Below are 22,873 nucleotides of genomic sequence, written 5' to 3' on the forward strand. Positions count from 1 at the left end.
TATTCAACTGTACTCATCATTAATTAAATGCAAATCAAATACCACAAGATATTATTTTTACCAAGCTGCCAAAATTGAAAATTTTTGATACGGTATCATCAGTGCTGGTTAATGATTGGGACCATAAGCTCTCAGTATACACTGTTGGGGAGCTATAAACTGATATGAACTTCTTAAAGAGAAATATGACAATATCTCTCAAATTATAATTACGCATACTCTTTAATGAGTTGAAAAATATTTCCAATTAAAGGTAATACTTACAAAATTTTAAAATAAACATTCCCATTGATACAGCAATTCTACTTCCATGAATTTAACCTAAGCATACACTCAAAAAGTATACCAGGATATATGAACAAGAATATTCATTGTAACACAGCAACATGACAAAACAAATAAAAAATACTGAAAATTATAAACATGTCCATCAATTCAGAATGGGCTAAATAAATTCTGCTACATATACAGAGTAAAACACAATAAAGCTGCTAAAAAGAATGAGGTAAGTCAATATGAACTGCTATGCATCTGTCTTAACCAAATATAACTGTCCTAAGGGGGAAGGACATACAGCTGCATAACATGAGGCCTTTTTTTTCCTGACCGAAATTAGGGTTCTGTCAATCAGCAAGCAGAGGAGAATACATGGATATTGCATATGCAACCAACATTGTCTATCACAGACTATTTGATTCTTAAAACTAAGATTCCTTTCTTTGTAATCCCATACTGGGAAAATAGAACCTGCAGAGTCTAACAGAAAGGCAAGTTAATCCTGCAAATTCCCAGGAAAACATGACCCATGAGCTCCAGCCCTGGACTAAGACAGAACCCAGGATCTCTTCTGGAGAATCTCAGAGAAGTTGGTTTATTTATTACTCTCACTTCACCCCTATCCACAAAAACACACACGTTAGAAAGGAAACATCATGAGGACAGGGTCTATTTTTGGTTCACTAGTATTTATCCCCAGACTAAGAACTATGTCTGGCACACAATCATCTAGAATGAATGAATGAATTCTCAACCAACATTAGAGTAGACTCAATGTAGCCCTTTGGCAATCCGGCCTCTCATTCCATGGGCTCCTCAATGAGCTAACTTTGGGCCTCTTTTCCCTGATGCCACCTCTAGAGGTTTCATCAACTGAGACTTGGTAATTCATTTACTACCTAGTTAATGGTATACCTTAATCCCTATTCTCTGCCTCCATGCATATAGATAAGAGGAGATAAATGTTTATACAGTGTGACTTAAGCAATGCTACTCAAACTGCAGGTCTGCAATGAGAAAAGGAGCTTGTACTAGAATTAAGTTAGTGAGTGCTTCCTTCATCTAGAAAGTCTCACTACCAAGTGCTTAGGGTGTAGCTGATTCACTTTCAGGCATAAGCCTCTTATCTCCTTTCATAGACCAGTTAAAAACAGAACTGCCCATTACATTTTGAACAGTGCTAATTTAAAGTAGGGGCCTCCACTGTTCAAGTTCCAGTATTTGAGAGACCTTCTTCGCACTAAACATTGCCTTCTCCATCAAGTCAATTTCCCCATTGCCAGGAGGGATCTGAAGCAGAAAAGCATCCTGGTTAGGATAATAAAAGGCAAAGAAAAGAGACGAGGAGGGTGCCAAATAAATGTCACCTAATCTTCCATTCTGCACATAGGAACTCACAGTCACTTATATGCTAGAAGCTAGTGATTAAATTGGTAACAGATTACTGGCTGAGTCACAGGCAATAATAATGTAGTTAAAAACAGTAATTAAGCATGTGAAAAATCAGATGCAGCGGCTAACAGTCCTGTTCACCTTCAAAAATTCTGCAGCCCCAACCATCTGTCACTTTCCATTAGATTTGCAACTTGGCTAAACTCTGGAGTTCCACCCCGCAGTACCATGTCACTTAAAATACAGTATCCCAACAAGAATCAGAAAATCACGCTTTTTAAATCTCTAGACTAGCATTCCCATGAACCAATGATCCATAAATAAACACTATTTTTAAGTCTTCGTTACAAAGCACATAGTTTCTCTTCACGTCAGTTTGGGTTGCCAACTTCTCTTCTTAAATCTTAATCCCTCCTATTCCAAAAAAATAGAAACATGCAAACAGAAGTTCATGGGGAGCAAAGAATGAAATGCCCATCCTTCTGTAGCTATGGTCCGTCTCTAAATATTACCAAATAATAAAAATTCACAATTTTAAAAGTTTTTTGATACAGGAAGAATGTATTCTTTGATAATTCATAACTCTCTATCTCACTTCCCACCACATAATATTGATACCTCTAGTCTCTCCACTTTGATTTCTTCAGACCAGTCACCATTTCCTATAATTAGTTTTATCTATCACTAATTCCTTAGCTTTCTTCCTTCAATATACTCTATTTATAAAACCATGGTTCCCAAACTGAACAATGACAAAATTAAAACTTATTTTCCCTGACTCCTTCCACAGCCAAGGCTTATTCCATTCTCATGGGTTTTCCCTTTAGAAAAACCCAATACTGAATGGCTCCTCTGGCTTGTACCCTCTATCCTTTTCTTTCTATTCTGCTGCCTACAGATTTTCTCCAAATACTTCTAATTTCTCCAAAGATTCACAATAACTAAAGAATTTATTCTTCCTGTTCCCATTTCTTTGTCACAGCTGCATCATAAAAGTCAAATAAATCCCTATGTCTACATGGTCTTCTAACGAAGTTTTGTTTTAATGTCCAAAGTAACATAAGTGATCAACAATGCTATCTGTTGGTTTCAGGCAGAGCTGAAGTATTTTCAGCTCTGACATGTAGCTTTGTTGATATCTGCTATAAAAATTCTGTGAGTAGGAGAGATTCTGTCCTTCTAAACATTAAGTATTTTTATATCTATGTGCCTGATAACAATGTTTTACACTTCATAGACACTCAATAAATATATCATTTGGTAGACAAGAACTCTGCAATGCTTTAAAAGATAACAATGAAAATACATCTTAAATATCACAACCTTTACCTTCAAACATAGTATTCTCTAATCCAACACTTCCACACTTAGAAACAGAGATACAGGGAATTATCTTAAATATACATACCTATATATACAAATAAGTAAATACACAAAGATGTTTACCATAGCACCTAGATGTTCAGCAATGATTAATAAAATTATATTCATTCACTTGGAAGAATGTTACACAAATTTAAAATGCTACACCATTGTAGAACAGGTAATATTCTGTGGAAAATGTTTTTGGTATATGGTTAAACAAAAAAGCAAGGTTCCAAATTTTATCTGTAGTATTACTGCAATTATTTTTAAAGCCATCTAGAAAAAAAAAAAGACTAGAAGGAAACACATCTGCAAGATTACTGGCAATAGATTTCTGTGTTTTCATAATTCCTACAATAAACACTTAATGCTTCTATAATGAAAAAAAAATTATAAAAATCCCAATCTTTTACTCAAATAAAAAGGAAGATTCAAACTATAGGAGGTAACAAATGGGAATAACTTTGTCTATGCTGTCTGTATTTTAGGTTTCTCCATTGAACGAACTTGTCCTATAGTACTACTGAGATAATTTTTTTTATAATGGATAACAAAATTTTAATAGCATACTCAAATATGCCGTTCAAATCTGACCTGGATATTCTGCATCTTCAAATCACAACTATTCTAATATGTTGAGCTTTCAATATGTCTAAGAAACTAGACATAAACCCAGAACCAAGGCAAATCTGAAATCCTGTTTTTCCCAGTTTGTTTAAATCAAATCATTGAATTCTAACGTATCTCCAGAGACCTTAGTAGGCACATATCAGTGACTCAAAACCTCTACAGTAAATGAACTTTCTGATGCCTAACCCCAATTTCTTCTTGTTTCCTTTTGAACTCATTTCTTCTAATTCTGACTTCAGGGTAACTGACAGCAGCTGCTCACAATCACTCAGATCCCATTAGATAGTGACCTTTTCTTTACACGATTGATCATTACACCTCATGATCATTCCATACATTGATTTTCATTTGATTATAACTGGTCATCCAACAGTTCTGAAAGCATTCCTCAACCTCCTAATGTTCCTGCCAATTATAAAGCAAATAGACATCAAATTTGGAAATGAATGCTTTTTGCTATTCTCTCACTTTGAAACATCTTCCATTTACTATGAATTAGCTTTTGGTTAGAAGTAAAATTGCTTCAAACATATTCCATCTTTGCTTCCTTTTCCCCACTCCCATGCCAAAGCACAAGCATCTAAGCTATATCTTATCTTTTCCTGCACAGTATCCAATCTGCTTTTTATAGCCAGAAGCTCTCTGAATGCAAAGCACGACCTTGGCTACCAGCTTCCCCTGGCAATAGTTTGAAAGTTATTTATAACTCTAAAATTAGCGTGAAAGCGTACATTTCTAATCATAACTAGTCAAAACATTCCCATTTCATATAATAATGTGATCTTCCTTAATTCAGAAGGAAACCCCACATTTTAAATCTATGATTATAACTAAGACACAGGAATTCAATGCAGAAATGAGAATTCGCTGAAGTTCAGCTCTTCTCTTTACAAACTTGACTCTTACCTTTCTGTTTCTTCCTATAAAATAGATAGGCTTAAAATGCGGCTCCTGTAGGGAATTTTCCAAAAAGAGCTTGGGTGTGGGGGTGAAAAAAGACTTCTTGGTGGTCACAGAGTTACAGAGTACCAAATTGAGAGAAAGTGACAGTGGGGCAGTCACTTTAGCTGAGCATTGTTCACCCAGGATAAGAAAGAAAGAGGAGGTTACAAGCCAGGGTGGGTGGTATCTAATCCTGAACTGCTAGTCACTGACCTCACTGACAACTTGTTACTGAAAATACTTCGTTGAAAAAGGCCAGACACATACTTTGCCTAGAGACCTACAAACATAGCTCTGAATAAGTTAGATTTGCACTTCTCTAGTTCCTTTCCAAAAGAAGAACCTCTTATATCTAATTAAAGCCAAGGGCTGGAATTATTGAAAGGGAACGATAAAGAAGGGAAAATAGGAGTCCAGAAAATCCTCCCATCAAACATCAATTATGTGAAATCCAATGTCTTCAGAACCCTAGAGATGATGACATCAAGGCCATGCGTCACGTCTGAGATCTTTTCTTCTGAAATATTACCTGTCTCATACCTTGTACCAAGCATCACACACTCTGCTTCCAGTATTTATGAGGAACCACATCGTTATCAGTAAAGAATGTAAACTGAACATTTACCAAAAGCTCAGTAGTTAAACCATTATTAAATTTAAGCCACCAAAAAAAAAAGTCTTCTCCACCAAAATTTCTTTTTTCTCTCCATGACTATCCTTTTTCATATTTCCTCTTCCCTTTTTTGATATCTTCTCCCTCGATATCTTCACATTCACTGAAACAATATTGCATATCCCTGCCTTATTCTTTACCATTCCATCAATTCCTTGACATCCCACTTGAACTTCTGCGGCATTTCTTTGGACATTACCATTTTTCTGACTTTCTTCTAATAGCTTCTAAGACAAGCAGTGCTAACTAAAATATGAACTACTTGTTTGAGTTTTGGCAGTCCTGTTCTTAAAAGGCTGAAGTCAAAATAAAAAGAAAGCATTTATTTATTAGTTCTCCAAATACTCTTAGCACAAATATCAGGAAGCCAAGAGGAAAGGCAGGGTCTGGGAACTGTCAGAGATTCAACTGTGAAGGGAGTTCATTTTATATGATTTTCAGGACAGCGTTCAAAATAACTATTTTTATGTCCTACCTTTAAAATGTGCATAATTGACAATACCTTTATCTAAAGTTTCTTAGTTGCTAACATGCTATCCTCCCCAGATTTTTTTTAAAGCAGCTTTTTCCCCCTGGAGAATCTAGGAAGAGTCTCTTTTCACAGTGAAACAAAGAGTAAGTTTTATGTCTCTCAATCCATCTTTTCTCGAATAAAGAAATCACTTGACACTTGCAAAATAGTAGGTTTTGTTTTAGAGCTTTAATAATGAATGTTTTCCAAACCAGGACTGTTGAATTGAGCCCAAGATGAGATATCCAGATTCTACCATGGTTTGTCCTGCTGTGAAACCACAATAAGTAACTTACCTGACTCTCCTCTCCATCTACAAAATGGAGATGAGAACTCCTATTCTTTTTATTTGCTTTTCAGAGGATATGTGAATTAAACGGACAAAAGCTGAAGAGCTTTAAATTATACTGAACTCTTCAGAGATCTGATACAGATAAAACCTTCTTACAGAAGTTGGTATTATCAAAACAATTAAATATTATAAATATCAGAAATGTAATTTTAAAGAGCTTTGTGCTGTGGGTTTTGTTTTTTTTTTAATTCCTTCATAAAAATATCTACAGCTTCCAAGATAGTATTTAGCTGAAGTATTTCCCACTATAGCCACAAGAGGTCCCTCCTAGCAATTCAAATCACGTTGGATTTGTTGAGCACAGGCTCCATGGTCCTCTGCATTTATATCGGTTTGCTGACAGAAAACACGTATCACCTATGTCAAATTTCCATAGCTAACTATAGGGTCGGAGACAAAAGCAGAGAATCTGGCTTTCTTTGTGTGATCGCTGAAGCATACTGGAGGCTAAATAGTTCCTGTAAACTACACAGCCCTTGCATTTTGCATCCTGGCCCTCTTCCAGATTTTCACAGCAATTCTTTCTTGTCACTTTGCCCAGTCTTGTTCAGTATTTATTCTCCTTCTCTCTTTACTTGTTTCCTTTCTTTATACTTTGCAAACTTTAAAATTTTGGCTCACATGCCTCTTGCAAGCAAAGAAAGATGGAGAGTAGAAGAGCTAGAAAAAAAAAGAGAGAGAATAAATCAGGGTCATTATTAGCAATTCTCCCAATGTAATCAAAAGTGAGTTTTTTTGGTTGTAGGCATCAGGACTGGCCCCAAACAAAGTCATTCAACTGCATGTACTGAGAGGCCCCTTGATCCAGAGCCCTGTGTTAGCGCCAGCCAGAAGATTACAAAGAGAAAGGAGGCCTCCAAAAAGAAGATAGTTTTATCCCTATCAGTAGCCCCTCTTGGAAAATAAGTCCTCCAGGGTGCAATATGTTCTTTAGTCAGAATGGGGTAGTTTCTTCTTGTCATTAAAATCCCTTAAAGAATGAAAATCACTTTTGCATGAACCATGAGTCCATTTTATCTGTACATAATACCTCAAAATACCAGCAATTTCAGGTTGGGGCTTTAAAAATGTGAAATTTTCTAAACAGCTATAATATCTTTCTAAAATGAGATTTAAGCTAGGAATAATTCCTAATTGTGATAAAAGCTTTTTTTTCCCAAAAATATGTGATAAATAGTTCTGGTACCTTGTCAGGTATTTTAGGTGAATCTAAATGAATTTTCCCCTGATTTGAAGGTCTTATGAACTATGAATATAACAGAAAAATGTTTCTCACTCTCCCTTCCCAGCCATCCCCATTATTAGCAGCTAACCAACTCTCCTGCCTCACTAAGAAAAACAGACTCCATCTGGAAGACGTTTCACATATTTCCATCATCAAATCTGTAAACTACCAACACCCCTTCTTCTCTACCCTCCCTCCTATTAAAATGCAAGAAGTCCCCTTGCTCTTATCAAAGGCTAATCTCTCTTGTGTGCTGGACCCCTTCTTCCCTCACCTTCTCAAGGACTCTCCTCCTTCATGATCACCTCATATACTGCATTATCATCCCTTCCCCAATGATCAGTGCAAAAATATGCCATAGGACGTCTACCTGAAAATTTTCAAACCAACAAAGCATCACTTTTACCCTAAAGCCCCCTGCAGTTGCTACTCTAGTGCCCTGTGCCTTCACCATAATACTTCCCAAATGAGTTGTCCACCATCCCTACATTTTTACCTCTCGCTTACAACCTACCACCATGACTTATTTCCCCTTCACTCCCAAAAGGGCCATTTTTAAGTCTATCAACAACCTTCATGTGGCCAAACCATTCTGTCATCTGAGGGGATATCTCATTCCACCTATGGCTTCAAATGAGATCTTTAAATGAGATAGGATGTTACGTGGGACTTCTCCTACTGCCAATAATTGGTGACTATGGCTCAAAATGACAGAAAATGAAGCCACCTATGTACATGCTAAAGAATTTCCAGTATTTGAGGACAGACACCTCATTCAGGAATTACTAAGAAGCAGTTAAGAAAAGAGCTACATGCTCTTCCTCTCCTATTCTTTGTCCTATAATCAAGGAAAATTTCCTGGTGTAACCAAAATGCAGATTCAGTTGCCCACGCGTTGCAGAGTCCAATTAACAAGAGCAAGGTCTGGTATAAAGAAGGTGACTTTTTATTCCAAAGCTGGCTTAGGGGAAGAAGTACAGACTTCTGTCTTTAAGGTTGCTGCTTCACTTTTGAAGCAGAAAGTGGGTGCTTTTAAAAGGGGTCTTGGCAGGAATGACATGCAGAGGAGGGAAATGCAGGTGGGGGGTCTGCATAACTTGCTTTGGTACCTTATCTACTGGGCAGTCAAGCTGGTGACCACTTGACTGGTGCCTTTGTGGGCAGAACTAGGTTGTAAAAATAGCTAAAACTCTCCAGTTAGGAAAGAGTTTTGTAGCAGGTATACTTTGAGGTGGTCTCTCAAGTCAGTCTCCCGGTGGGAGAAAGTTGGGCTCTGGAGCTTCTAAGCACATAGCGGGATTAACTCACCCTGTAGGGAGTGTCTGGTGAAGAGGAGGTAAAAGGTTATAATTGCATTTCTAGAGCTAAGTAGGAAATGGGAGAAAGGAGGAAAGAAAAACAAAGAAAGAAAAAATAAGCGATCTCTTTAAAAAAAATGGGGGTACTCGGTTATACTGGCCATAATACTAGAGGAAAAGTTAGTGAACCTGAAAGGTTTGGAAAACAAGGCCAACTACTTCCTCTCCTCTTGAAGATACCAGGGCAAAAGTGATGAAAAAAAATCTCTTTCCCCATTCCAAGTCCCTTGAGAGGACATCTGGTCAGTGCTGGGGGAAAGAAAGGGAGATTTAAATTAGAATGAAATGGAAGTGTTAAACTGGACAAGCAGGCCTCTAAAGAACTAAAAATGGCAGGAACCTACCTGAGGTGTTATTAAGGAATAGGAAAGGGAGAGGCAGCAGAGCAAAGGTGGATACAGGAACAGAAGGAAACAAGCTCGTTCACTTAAACCAGTTACACATCCATATATTAATGGTTCCCAACTTTGTATCCTATTCCAGACCTCTGTCATGACCCCAGAGCAATAAATGCAAACTGCCTTCTCCATTTGAATAACTAATACACATTTCAAACTTGTTCAGACTCAAGAGCTTCAAAAAGGAGCTCTTGATTTTGTCTCAAACCTATTTCTTTCCGTCATTCATATCCCAATAAATGCTACTATCACCCAATTACTGCATAAGCCAAAGGCTAGGAGTCATCCTTCATTCATGCTTTTCCCTCATTACCATCAAGAATTTCCATTGACCCTACTTACAAAATTTGTCTTGAACATGTCCACATTTCTCTCCTTCTACCCCAACTATTCCATCAATGGTAGCCATTCTTTACATAGCTTCTAAATTATTTTTCAAAATGTAGAAGTTTAGCTCATGTTATTCTCCTGTTTAAAATTATCCAAAGGCTTCCTATTGCTCATAGCAGAAAATCCAAATTCTTTACCAAATCTACATGGCCCTGCATGATCTGGCTCCTGTAAACCTCTTCCCCTTGACTCACAACATTCTTCCCCCCTCAACTCAAAACACTCTCCCTTCTAATATACTGACTCTAGATATACTTTCTATTTATAAATTAACCAACCATATTCCCCTAGGACAGTAATACTTGCTGATCCTTTGCCTGAAACCATTTGCTCCCATCTATTTACATATCTGCTCATTTTCATCTTTGATATAATCCTTAACTTTCTCATAAGGTATTTCCTTATCATTTTTTATCTCACTGTCCCCAGTCACTTATCACAACCTGTATTTTTTTATTTGTTTACTTATTCTGTGTTCACCATTGGGATAAAAGCTAGGGGCACTGGCAGTGTCCATCATTATATGGCACATGCAAATTAACTATAATACAAGGTAAGCATCAGTAGCTACAGGAATTAAAAGGAGGTAGAGATAGCTCCAGGAGGAGGGGATAATCAAGGAAAATGTCCTGGTGAAAATTACATTCACCTTGGTATAGAAATGAAAGATGTCAGCCTCATAAGAGATTGGTATTCTATTATTTCTCCAATAGCCTTCAAATCCATTGCCTTATCTCCATCTTTAGAAATACTAATGCTACCTTACACAAACTAGAGCTATGCCTTGCTTGTTGTTGTTATGTATTATAGTTACCACCTAATTTTTTTTCTGTTTTTTTTTTTTTTTTTTTTTAGACAGAGTCTCACTCTGCCACCCAGGCTGCAGTGCAATGGTATGATCTCAGCTCACTGTAACCTCCACCTTCCAGATTCAAGTGATTCTCCTGCCTCAGCCTCCCAAGTAGCTGGAATTACAGATGCTGACCACCATGCCCAGCTAATTTTGTATCTTTAGTAGAGACAGGGTTTCACCAGTGTTGGCCAGGCTCGTCTCAAACTCCCAGCCTCAGGTGATCCACTCACTTCAGCCTCCCAAAGTTCTGGGATTACAGGAGTGAGCCACTGCACCCAGCCAGATACACCCTAATTTTTTTCCCTACCTCTATTTCACTTTGTGTAAACCCAAATGTCACATTTAGGTGCCAGAGTGAATTTAGTGCTAATGTTTTCAGTCTCAATTTAACTATTTCAGAACAAACTACTGAAGTTGACACATTAACTTTGTTGCCTTGGTAATAATGGAAGGTCTAAAATGAATGTTTTTCTCATTAATTTTTCTCATTTAATTTTCTCAAGGCACCATGCTTTAGTTTTGACAGCCCATCTTGCTGTTAGTCAATAAACTTAACAAGCACAGTAATTACAGTCAATCACGTCTGCTTTAGTTCATTGACTACTTTGTTACTTCCTTTTCAACTCTTTAATGAAAATTCCCAGCCCACACCTTTCAGGTGACCATTTTTTTTTTTATCAATTAAACACCCTCTCAGCCCCTTGACTATATTCATAAACCACAGCATCCTGTATTGATGGTTCTAAAAGCAACTTGCTTCTGCAGCTTTGAAAATCACCAACATTTTTAGAGATATGGAACACCTCAAATGAAATTGACATTTACTGTCATTGAACCTTCTTATTTCAAATTATTTGAACAGGGCTATATTATACCATTTTTAAAGCATTAAAATACTTAATTTATAAATTTATACAGCTTTTAAAATATTAATGAAATTGTCCTGTCTTTGTGATTCTAACCTCAGGTTCTGCCTCTGTTCTGAGAAAGCAAAGACAGATTTTCTGTTTGTGCAAACATAAAGCAAGACACACCCAAATGTCATGAAGGAAATAACTGTAGTTGTTTCACACAGAGAAATTCAGTGAGCTATGTCTCTGCAGAGTTTTACTGTTTCTTAAAGAGAAATGTTTATTTTTTCCTGTATGAATTTACATAGTCCTCAAACCCATCAGAATTTATACTCTCTCTATAAAACAAATATTTTCCAATCTTCCTTTTTAATATCCTGAAATGAAATTCATAGTTACTAACTACATACTGACTGTATTAACTCACTACAAATATATTTCATATATACATATGTATTCATATAAATTATATATTTTCATTTCATTATACAAATGATCAGGCACACTTACACTGGAAAACGATCAGTCATGCTTCCTCTTATGCACAGAATCACTATGAACGTGGCAGCTACAAATGTAGACGGATGAAGATACACTGTTGTATTGTCAATTAAAAAACCACAAGCAGTATTTCAGTAGTGACATGATTTTATAAAATAGTCCACGACTCTTGATATAATACAGAACAAAATAAAAACAATCTTCCTTTGATATACCTAAATAGTTGCATTCCTAGAAATTCAGTATATATTAAAACTGTGCCAAAAAATAATATGTATTTATAAGTAAAACCAGAGTTAGGTTCAAGGCTTAGAAAATTATAAGCAGAACATACATGAATGTCCATTAGGAAATTTGAAAGTTGCAAGGGATGTGGTACAATTCATTGCAGAGGAGAGTTCCACACACTGCAAACCCTCTAAGCTTCTTTGGCCCGAAAAATATTCCTTGCTTGACCAAACTGTAGTTGACCTTCTGAAACTTCATCTAGGCCCAGTTATGTACTTCCTTGAAAAATCTAGTTTTCATCAATAGCCCTGCTAAGTCAGTTTTGCAAGAATCCTCCACCAACCCTCCCGTTCCATATCTGATCTCCCTTGATTGGGTTCCTAATCCTCCAGTATCCCCCAGGTGATATCTGATCACCTTGGCCTGTCTTCAGCAAGAATCTAGTTTGGTCGGGTTTAGCCAGAATCCCTCTTACCCCTTATGTTTCCTCCGGTAATTTTCAGTGACCCCCACCCTGCTCACTGGCTATAAATTCCCACTAGCCCATGCTGTATTGAGAGTTGAGCACCATCTCTCTCCTCCACCACAAGACCTATTGCAGTGGTCCCTATACTGTCCTAAAATAAATTTTAGGACTATCACAGAATTTTCTTCTTAATCATGCTTGAACAAGTATCACTTGTTAATATTTTCTTTTGAACAGGCCCCACCAAATTAGATGCCAGGTGTGTCCCACAACTACTGTGACAACCAAAACTGCCCCTGGAGTGGGAGGAAGAAGAGGGACTTGAGAAGAAGCATTACTATAGAACACTGCATGTTTACAAGAGCCCCCAGAGTAAAATGAATAAGGACAGGAAAAAAGGGAAGAAAAGGAAGGTGACAGAGAGGAAGTGGAGGAGGAAAGAAATAAAGGAAGGAAAGAAGATGAATTCTGTAAACAGTCCCATCTGGACTGGCATAGCACAACCTGGAATGGACTATTTAAGTCCCAAATATGATGTTAAGAGAATAATTCAGATTTCTAGGAATGAACAATAGACAGCTATAGCGATTGCCCGGACGAGATGGGGAAATGGGTGGTACTCACAGGACCAGACCATATCCTACGAGTGAAGGAATTAGGTTAATTCTGAAAAGAATGGATATCCCCCTTGTTATTTATTCTGGGGGAGAAGTTAATTCTGGGACAGGATTGAAAGCTGGAAACTCAGGATTTTAGCCAAAAAAGGGAGAACATCCCTTTTGTCTCTGAAGCCCTATGGTTTTGGGGGCCTAGCCTCCAGATAGAAGAGACAAGCTAGAGAGTATCACACAGTGTCATGTCCACAATAGTGGTAGATAGAAACAATTCAGCAGAACACTTTTCAAGGATGCCTTGAAAATGGCCCACAACTTGGACCAGCAGGTACTGATGTAGCCACAGTTACTGTTGTAAACTATTATCTGTATTCTCTTTTCTTTATCTTGCCTCTTTCTGTAAAGTCTGGTTAAAATGTTATTCTATGTAAAATTAAGGAAATAATCTGTGTCCTGGCTAAAATGGAATAGTGACCTGGAGAACAGGATCCAAAGCAGCTGTGCAGCAGCAGGACAAGGCATCCAAAACGGAAAAAACATAGTGGATCTTGACACGGTTTGGCTGTGTCCCCACCCAAATCTCATCTTGAATTCCCACGTGTTGTGGAAGGAACTCAATGGGAGGTAACTCAATCATGGGGGCAGGTATTTCCCATGCTGTTCTCATGACAGTGAATAAGTCTCATGAGATCTGATGGTTTTAAAAAGTGAAGTTGCCCTGCACAAGTTCTCTTCTCTTGTCTGCCACCATGTGAGACATGCCTTTCACTTTCTACCATGATTGTGAGGGCTGTCAGCCATCTGGACCTGTAAGTCCAATAAAACTCTGTCTTTTGCAAATTGCCCAGTATTGGGTATGTCTTTATCAGCAGTGTGAAAGCTGGTACCAATAGAGTGAAGCACTGCTGAAAAAAATACCTGAAAATGTAGAAGCAACTTTAGAACTGGGTAACAGGCAGAGGTTGGAACAGTTTGGAGGGCTCAGAAGAAAACAGGAATATAAGTGAAAGTTTGGGACTCCCTACAGACTTGTTGAATGGCTTTGCCCAAAACGCTGATAATGATATGGATAAGAAATCCAGTCTGAGATGGTCTCAGATGGAGATGGGAATTGGAGCAAAGGTGAGTCTTGTTATGTTTTAGCAAAGAGACTGGAGGCATTTTGCCCCTGCCCTAGAGATGTGTGGAATTTGAACTTGAGAGAGATGATTTAGGTTACCTGGCAGAAGAAATTTCTAAGCAGCAGAGATTCCAAGATATGATTTGGATGCTGTTAAAGGCATTCAGATTTAAAAGGGAAGCAGAGCATAAAAGTTTGGAAAATTTGCAGCCTGACAATGTGATACAAAGGAAATTCCCATTTTCTGAGAAGAAATCCAAGCCAGCTGCAGAAATTTGTATAAATAACGAGCAGCAGAATGTTAATCTCCAAGACAATGGGGAAAATGTCTCCAAGGCATGTCAGAGGTCTCTGTGGCAGCCCCTCCCATCACAGGTCTAGAGGCCTAGGAGGAAAAAGCAGTTTCGAGGGTCAGGGCCCAGGGTCCCCATGCTGTGTACAGCCTAGTGATTTGCTTCCCTGCATATCCCATCTGCTCCAGCCATGGCTAAAAGGGGTCAACATAGAGCTTAGGCCATGGCTTCAGAGGGTGCAAGCCCCAAGCCTTGGCAGCTTCTGCATGATGTTGAGCCTGCAAGTGCAGAGAAGTCAAGAACTGATGTTTGGGACCTGACAAAAACAAGCAATGGGGAAAGGATTCCCTATTTAATAAATAGTGCTGGGAAAACTGGCTAGCCATATACAGAAAATGGAAATTGGACTCCTTCCTTACACCTTATAAAAAACTAACTCAACATGGATTAAAGACTTAAACATAAAACCTAAAACCATAAAAACCTAGGCAATACCATTCAGGACATGGGCATGGGCAAAGACTTCATTACTAAAACACCAAAAGCAATTGCAACAAAGGGGAAAATTGATACATGGAATAGAATTAAATTAAAGAGCTTCTGCTCAGCAAAAGAAACTACCATCAGAGTGAACAAACAATCTACAGAATGGGAGAAAAATTCTGCAATCTATCCATCTGAAAAAGGGCTAATATCCATAATCTATAAGGAACTAAAACAAATTTACAAGAAAAAAAAAACCATCAAAAAGTGGGCAAAGGATGTGAACAGACACTCCTCAAAAGAAGACATTTATGCAGTCAACAAACATGAAAAAAGGCTCATCATCACTGGCCAGTAGAGAAATGCAAATCGAAACCACAATGAGATACCATCTCACACCAGTTAGAATGGTGATCATTAAAGTCAGGAACCAACAGATGCTGGAGAGGATGTGGAGAAATAGGAATACTCTTACACTGTTGGTGGGAGTGCAAATTAGTTCAACCATTGTGGAAGACAGTGTGATGATTCCCCAAGGACCTAGAACCAGAAATACCATTTGACCCAGCAATCCCATTACTGGATATATATCCAAAGGATTATAAGTCATTCTACTTTAAAGACACATGCACACACGTTTATTGCAGGACTATTTATAATAGCAAAGACTTGGAACCAACCCAAATGCCCATCAATAATAGGCTGGATAAAGAAAATGTGGCATGTACATACCATGGAATACTATGCAGCCATAAAAAAGAATGAATTCATGTCCTTTGCAGGGACATGGATGAAGCTGGAAAACTTCATCCTCAACAAACTAACACAGGAACAGAAAACCAAACACCACATGTTCTCACTCATAAATGGGAGTTGAACAATGAGAACACATGGACATAGGGAAGGGAACATCACATGCTGGGACCTGTCATGAGGTGGGGAGAAAGGGAAAGGAAAGCATTAGGACAAATAACTAATGCATGAGGGACTTAAAACCTAGATGACAGGTTGATAGGTGCAGCAAACCACCATGGCACATGTATACCTATGTAACACACCTGTACATTCAGCACATGTATTCCAGAACTTAAACTAAAATTTAAAAAGAAATTAAGGTTTGGGAACCTCTGCCTAGATATTAGAAGATGTATGGAAACACGTGGATGCCTACCAGGCAGAAGTTTGCCGCAGAGGCAGGGACCTCATGGAGAACCTCTGCTGGGGGAGTGCAGAAGGGAAATGTGGAGTTGGAGCCCCCACAGAGAGTCCCTACTGGGGCATTGTGTAGTGAAGATGTGAGAAGAGGGCACCATCCTCAAGACCCCAGAATGGCAGATACAACAGCTTGCACCATCCATGCACCTGGAAAAGCCACAGACACTCAATGCCAGACCATGAAAGAAGCCAGGAGGGAGGCTATACCCTGCAAAGCCAAAGAGGCAGAGCTGCCCAAGACTATGGGAACCTACTTCTTGCATCAGTATGACCTGGATGCAAGACATGAAGTCAAAAGAGATCATTTTGGAGCTTTAAGATTTGATTGCCTTGCTGGATTGCAGACTTTTGTGGAGCCTGTAGCCCCTTTGTTTCGGCCAATTTCTCCCATTTGGAATGGCTGTATTTACCCAATGCCTGTACGCCCATTGTAGCTAAGGAGTAACTAACAGGCTCATAGGTAAAAAGGACTTGCCTTGTCTCAGATGAGATTTTTGGCTGTGGACTTTGAGTTAATGCTGAAATGAGTTTAGACTTTGGGGGACTGTTGGGAAGGCATGATTGGTGTGGAAATGTGAGGACCTGAGATTTGAGAGGGGCCAGGGGTGAAATACTATGGTTTGGCTGTGTCCCCACCCAAATCTCATCTTGATTTCTCACATATTGTGGGAGGGACCCAGTGGGAGGTAATTGAATCATGGGGTAAGGTCTTTCCCGTGCAGTTCACATGATAGTGAATAAGTCTCACGAGATCTGATGGTTTTAAAAAGGAAAGTTTCCCTGCACAATTTCTCTTCTCCTTGTCTGCTGCCATGTGAGACATGCCTTTCACCTTTCGCTATAATTGTGAGGCCTGCTCAGCCATGTGAAACCGTAACTCCAATAAACTTCTTTCTTTTGAAAATTGCCCAGTCTCATATTTGTCTTTATCAGCAGCATCAAAGCAGACTAATACAGACCTCTTCCTGTGCACAATTGAGAGAGCTCTTGGGATGACTCAGAAATAACCAAGAAACACTTTAAAGGGCTAATTTCTGGCATTTAGTGGAAAGTTAAATAGTCATATATTTAGAAGAGTATATAACCTTATTTTATAAACCAGATGTTGAATCTCAGACATTTGAGTTATACACGGTTTTTGAAAAATGGTAGCTATTTTTAATCATGTTAATGACTTGGATAATGGTATATAGTTTCATATTGCATTTTACGCAAGTTCCACCTCAATTTTAGAAATGAACCAGTGCAAGAACAAAAACGGACCAACCAATGATAAGGGGCCATACAAGAAGAAGACTAGGAAAACTAATCGAATGAGGAGAACTGACAAAATGATAGGGCTGAACCTCCAGGAGAACTTCATAGCAGCCCAATCAAAATGGCTTAGCACATAAGAGGATATAGAAACTTTAAGCCTGCAGGTGCACAGAGTGCAAGAGTTGAGGCTTGGGAGCCTCTGCCTAGATTTCAGAAAATGTATGAAAAAGCCTGGATGTCCAGGAAGAAGCCTGCTGCAGGGGTGAAGCCCTTATGGAGAACCTCTACTAGGGCAGTGCAGAAGGAAAATGTGGGATTGGAGCTCCCACACAAAGTCCCAACTGGGGCACTGTCTAGTGGAGCTGTGAGAAGAGGTTCACCATCCCAGATCCCAGAATGGTAGCTCCACCAACAGCTTGCACCTTGCACTTGGAAATGCCACAGGACTCAACAACCTGTGAGAGCAGCCTCTGGGACTGAAACCTGCAAAGACACAGGGGCAGAGCTGCCCAAGGCCTTGGAAGCCCACCATTTGTATCAGTGTGCCCTATATGTGGAACATGGAGTGAAAGAAAATTACTTGGGAGCTTTAAGATTTAATGGCTACCCTGCTGGGTTTTGGACTTGCATGGGGCCTGTAGCCCCTTTCTTTGGGCTGATTTCTCCCTTTTGGAACAAGAACATTTACTCAATGCTTATACTCCCATTGTATCTTGGAAGTATCTAACTTTTTATTTTACAGGCTCACAGGTGGAAGGGACTAGACTTGTTTCAGATAAGATTTTAGGCTTTGGACTTTTAAGTTAATGTTGGAACGAGTTAAGACTTTGGAGATTATTAGGAAGACATGATTGTATTTTAAAATGTGAGAAGAACATGAGATTTGGGAGAGGCCAGCACAGAATAATATAGTTTGGATATCTGTCCCTGCCCAAATCTCATACTGAAATGTAGTCCCCAGTGTTGGAGGTGCAGCCTGGTGGGAGGCAATGAATCTTGGGGGCAGACTTCTCATGAATAATTTAGCATCATCCCTCTTGGTACTGTCCTCATAACAGTGAGTGAGTTCTTGTGAGATCTGGTCATTTAAAAGTGTGTATCATAGTTCTCCTGGCCCTCTCTTTCTCCTGATTTCCCATGTGACATGCAAGCTACCGCTTTGCCTTCCACCATGACTGTAAGCTTCCAGAGGCCTCCCCAGAACAGATGCCAGTGTTATACTTCCTGTACAGCCTATAAGACCATGAAGCATTTAAACATCTTTTCTTTAAAAATTGCCCAGTCTCAGGTATTTCTTTATAGCAATGCAAGAAAAAACTGATATGACATATTCTTGGGGTACAGATTATATTTTGATACATTCATATAATCCATATTCATTTTAGAAAAAGCTTATTACATTTTTCAAAAAAATACTATAATTTTAATTATAATTAATTTATACATTAATTAAGGGAAAACTGACACATTTTAATTGGGCTATCTCATCCAATACAGGATATCCTTCCATTTATTCAGCAAATCTTGTTTTAGGGTTTCAAAAGAGATTTCTTGCCATAGAGATTTTGTAAGTGCCCAGACAATTTAGGGTTATTGTTATTTTGTGAATGAAATTTGTATTGTATTTTCCAGTGCAGAGAAATGCTATTAATTCTTGTAAGCTGATTTTGTATTGGGCAATCTTGCAGAACTCTCCTCAGCTTTATACTTCTCAATTGATTCTAATATCATCCACAAATGACAGTGCTCCTTTTAAACCCTCCCTCTCTGTTCCCTAAGACTTATCACCCTGGACCATGCTGCTAAAATTGTTTCTTTTCTTCAAGGCCCAACTCAAACATTACCTTCTTTGACAAGTCTTACCTGGCCTCATACATAACCACCACTCCTCCTTGTTCTCCAGCTAAACTAAATGCCAAGTAAAATGTATCATCCACATGCTTCTATAGCAGTTCATGCATACCTGTATTATACTACTCAGCATACTACATCAGAATTACTCATTTAGATATTTCTCCACAAAAGAATGAACTATACTACTGTTAAACAAACTTACTACGGCCTGAGAAGAACTCTGCACTTCTACATTTGCATCCTTGTGGATGAACCATAACCTAGCTTAACAGGCAGACAAGATTGAAAATTTAACTTAGAAGTATGCATTTGTAACAATAGCTGAGGGTTGGTCAATCCCAGCAGCCATACTTCAAGCACTCATAGACAGCTAAGTGTTCAAACTGTCTTCAAATAAAGCAAATGCCCAGCTGTAACCAATCCCAATGTTTCTGTACCTTACTTCTGATTCTTGAATGTCACTTTACTATTGTTATTATTATTATTATTATTACTATTATTATTTTGTCTGTAAATTTGTTCTGACCATGAGGCAGCCCTGGAGTCTCTCTGAATCTGCTGTGATTCTGGAGGCTGCCCAATTCATGAATCGTTTCTTTTTTCTGCTCAATTAAACTCCTTCAAGTTTAACTTGTCCAAAGTTTTCTTTTAACATCGTATCATACTCATGTTTATATACCTAACACCAAGCATGGTACCTAATACATAATACTCATGTGATACACAGTTGTTACGTAAATGAATAAATTAGTTGAGTTGGGCAAAATGTTGCATAACTTTCAGCACACAGATGAAACAAATCAGTATTAATATAATCACTTACATGTATAACTCATGTTAAGTAGTTTCTTAAATTTAATAAATATGTGCACAAACTCTCAAAAGTTTATACAAAATAAGGGTCAGGCACAGTGGCTCACACTTATAATCCTAGCACTTTGGGAGTCCAAGTCAGCAGATCACTTGAGATCAGGAGTTCAAGACCAGCCTGGCCAACGTGAAACTCCATCTCCACTAAAAAATTACAAAAATTGGCCGGGCATGGTGATGCATATCTGTAATCCCAGCACCTGCAATCCCTGCTGAGGCAGGGGAATTGCTTGAACCTTGGAGGCAGAGGTTGCAGTAAGCCAAGATCACACCACTGCACTCCAACCTGGGCAATAGAATAAGACTCCATATTTTTTAAAAGAAGTATACAAAATAAGAAAACACAGTCATGCTTCCTTTTTTATTGGTATTTTAAGCTATGATGCCTAAGAATTAAGTAAGTTCAGAGATATTTTTTAAAAACATGAAATGAATAGTATGCTTGTATTAGTCCATTTTCATGCTGCTGACAAAGATATACCCAAGACTGGGAAGAAAAAGAGGTTTAATGGACATACAGTTCCACATGGCTGGGGAGGCTTAACAATCATGGTGGAAAGTGAGGAAGAGCAAGTCACATCCTGTCTTACATGGATGGTAGCAGGCAAAGAGAGAGCTCAGACAGGGGAATGCCTCTTTTTAAAACCATTAGATCTCGTGAGACTTATTCACTATCATGAGAACAGCATGGGAAAGACTTGCGCCCATGACTCAATTACCGCCCCCCAGGTCCCTCCCACAACACATGGGAATTCAAGATGAGATATGCGTAGAGACACAGCCAAACCATATCAATACTAATAAATACTTTTCCCTGTAAATTTCTAGAAATCTGTAATACTTACCATAAAGACAGTGAAAATAAAACAACTCTACCAAAGATGATTTCCTCTGAGAAATGGAATATCAGTTTTAAATAAGAAAAATAAAACACGGTTCTAAGATTATGCCTGCTTAATGCAATTTTTCCATAAAAATTTAAAAGTTTTAGTGTTAAAGATTATATATAACTATAGAAGAAAGTAGAGCCAGTTTTCCATTAACATGAAATATAAGTAATTTAAGCATTATTAGTCACAAAAATGAAGAGCTAAAACCAGAATCTTAGCAACAATACAAAGTTGACTCTAGAGTTAAACAAACACTAATAGTACCTCTAATTGTAATAACTAATAGCTCCTGAGGATTTATTATGCGTCAGATACTATGCTAACACTTTAGATTTAATATAATGCTTCTATCTATAAATAATAATTTAAATGTAATGTTCAAACCTATAAATACTATTTTCTATTTTCCCCATATGTTATAAAGGAGAAAACCTAACACCAAAGGCATTAAGTTATTTGCCAAAGACACACAGCTAATAAGTGGGGAGGTATTTTGTCATATTCCAAAGTCTCACTATTAACCACGAAACTCAGGTAAGCAAGTGCCTCTGCACTGAGGTTAAAGGTGAGGAAAAGCTAATCAGTCCCAAAACGTCTTCAACTGTTTATCATAGTCCCCAAATTCCTGCCATTACAGCCTTCAAGATAGGACCTGAGGACTAAGAAAATATGTGATGGAAGAAATCAATCAAAAAGGACTAGACCAGGTCGGGCGCGGTGGCTCAAGCCTGTAATCCCAGCACTTTGGGAGGCCGAGGCGTGTGGATCACGAGGTCGAGAGATCGAGACCATCCTGGTCAACATGGTGAAACCCCGTCTCTACTAAAAATACAAAAAAAATAGCTGGGCATGGTGGTGCATGCCTGTAATCCCAGCTACTCAGGAGGCTGAGGCAGGAGAATGGCCTGAACCCAGGAGGCGGAGGTTGCGGTGAGCCGAGATCGCGCCATTGCACTCCAGCCTGGGTAACAAGAGTGAAACTCCGTCTCAAAAAAAAAAAAAAAAAAAAAAAAGGGCTAGACCAAAGAATGAAACACAGAGCAATTAAGGGTCAAAAACTGAAGAGACAGGAAGTACTGAGAAGAAGTGTCAAAATGAAAAGGCGTGAAATGAAAAACACAAGTAGCAAATTATTAATGGTTATATTTATATTAACATTAAATATTTAAATTACAGTATTACAAAAATTAACTTATCTAAAAAATTAACATTTTAAGAACCCATTATTGCCTGCTTTACAGTTTTACCAAATTGGTCAATGTCTCTTTACAATGTGAGAAGACATTAGTAAGTTTATATAAAGATAATAAAGTAGGCAAGGAACTTCAACCCTCCTACTAAAAAGATAACCTTCCGCAGTACAAATATGGAAATTAGGAGAATGAAATTATGAACGATTAAGCTGCCTTTAAGTATTACGTTTACATACTATTTTCAATAATATGGACAATGCTTATTCCATAATGTTAAGCCCAAGAAAGGCCAAAATTTAAAACCATACAGATCATATTTTCTAAAATTTGTAAAAACGTGCAAGGAAGACAGAATGGAAAAAATATTGAGGAAAGATAATATTAAAACACAGAAAACTCTCTCATTTTTATCTTTATATCCAGACTTCTTGGTCAGGCCTAATAAATTTCCAAATACAATTTCAGCAAAAACAAGAGAAGGCACTCTATTAGGATCTAATATAGTAATTCTCAAACTGGAGCATGATTCCTGCATCAGAACAACCTGGAGGGCATGTTAAAACAAATTGCTGGACCCCATCCCTAGAGTTTCTAATTCGGTAGAATCTGCATTGCTAACAAGTTTCTAGGTGATGCCAACACTGCTGGTCTGGGAACAACACTGTGAGAACCA

The 22,873-nt window shown here is 38.2% G+C and overlaps 1 protein-coding gene across 3 annotated transcripts in view; it reads right to left on the minus strand.

Moving 5' to 3' along the window:
• The window catches only part of CTNNA3 (catenin alpha 3), a 1,773,069-nt gene that overhangs the window by 1,745,432 nt on the left and 4,764 nt on the right, over positions 1-22,873 (minus strand). For 2 of the 3 annotated variants that reach the window (XM_003928685.4, XM_074382306.1), the window contains exon 1: positions 4,570-4,780. The exons of the other annotated variant lie outside the window; for it this stretch is intronic. The gene's annotated coding sequence lies outside the window, so the exon portion shown is untranslated. Of the gene's footprint in view, positions 1-4,569; positions 4,781-22,873 lie in introns of those variants that run through there. 3 annotated transcript variants of the gene reach the window in all.

The sequence above is a fragment of the Saimiri boliviensis genome, chromosome 12 (assembly GCF_048565385.1).
Source record: "Saimiri boliviensis isolate mSaiBol1 chromosome 12, mSaiBol1.pri, whole genome shotgun sequence".
Lineage (NCBI taxonomy): Eukaryota > Metazoa > Chordata > Mammalia > Primates > Cebidae > Saimiri > Saimiri boliviensis.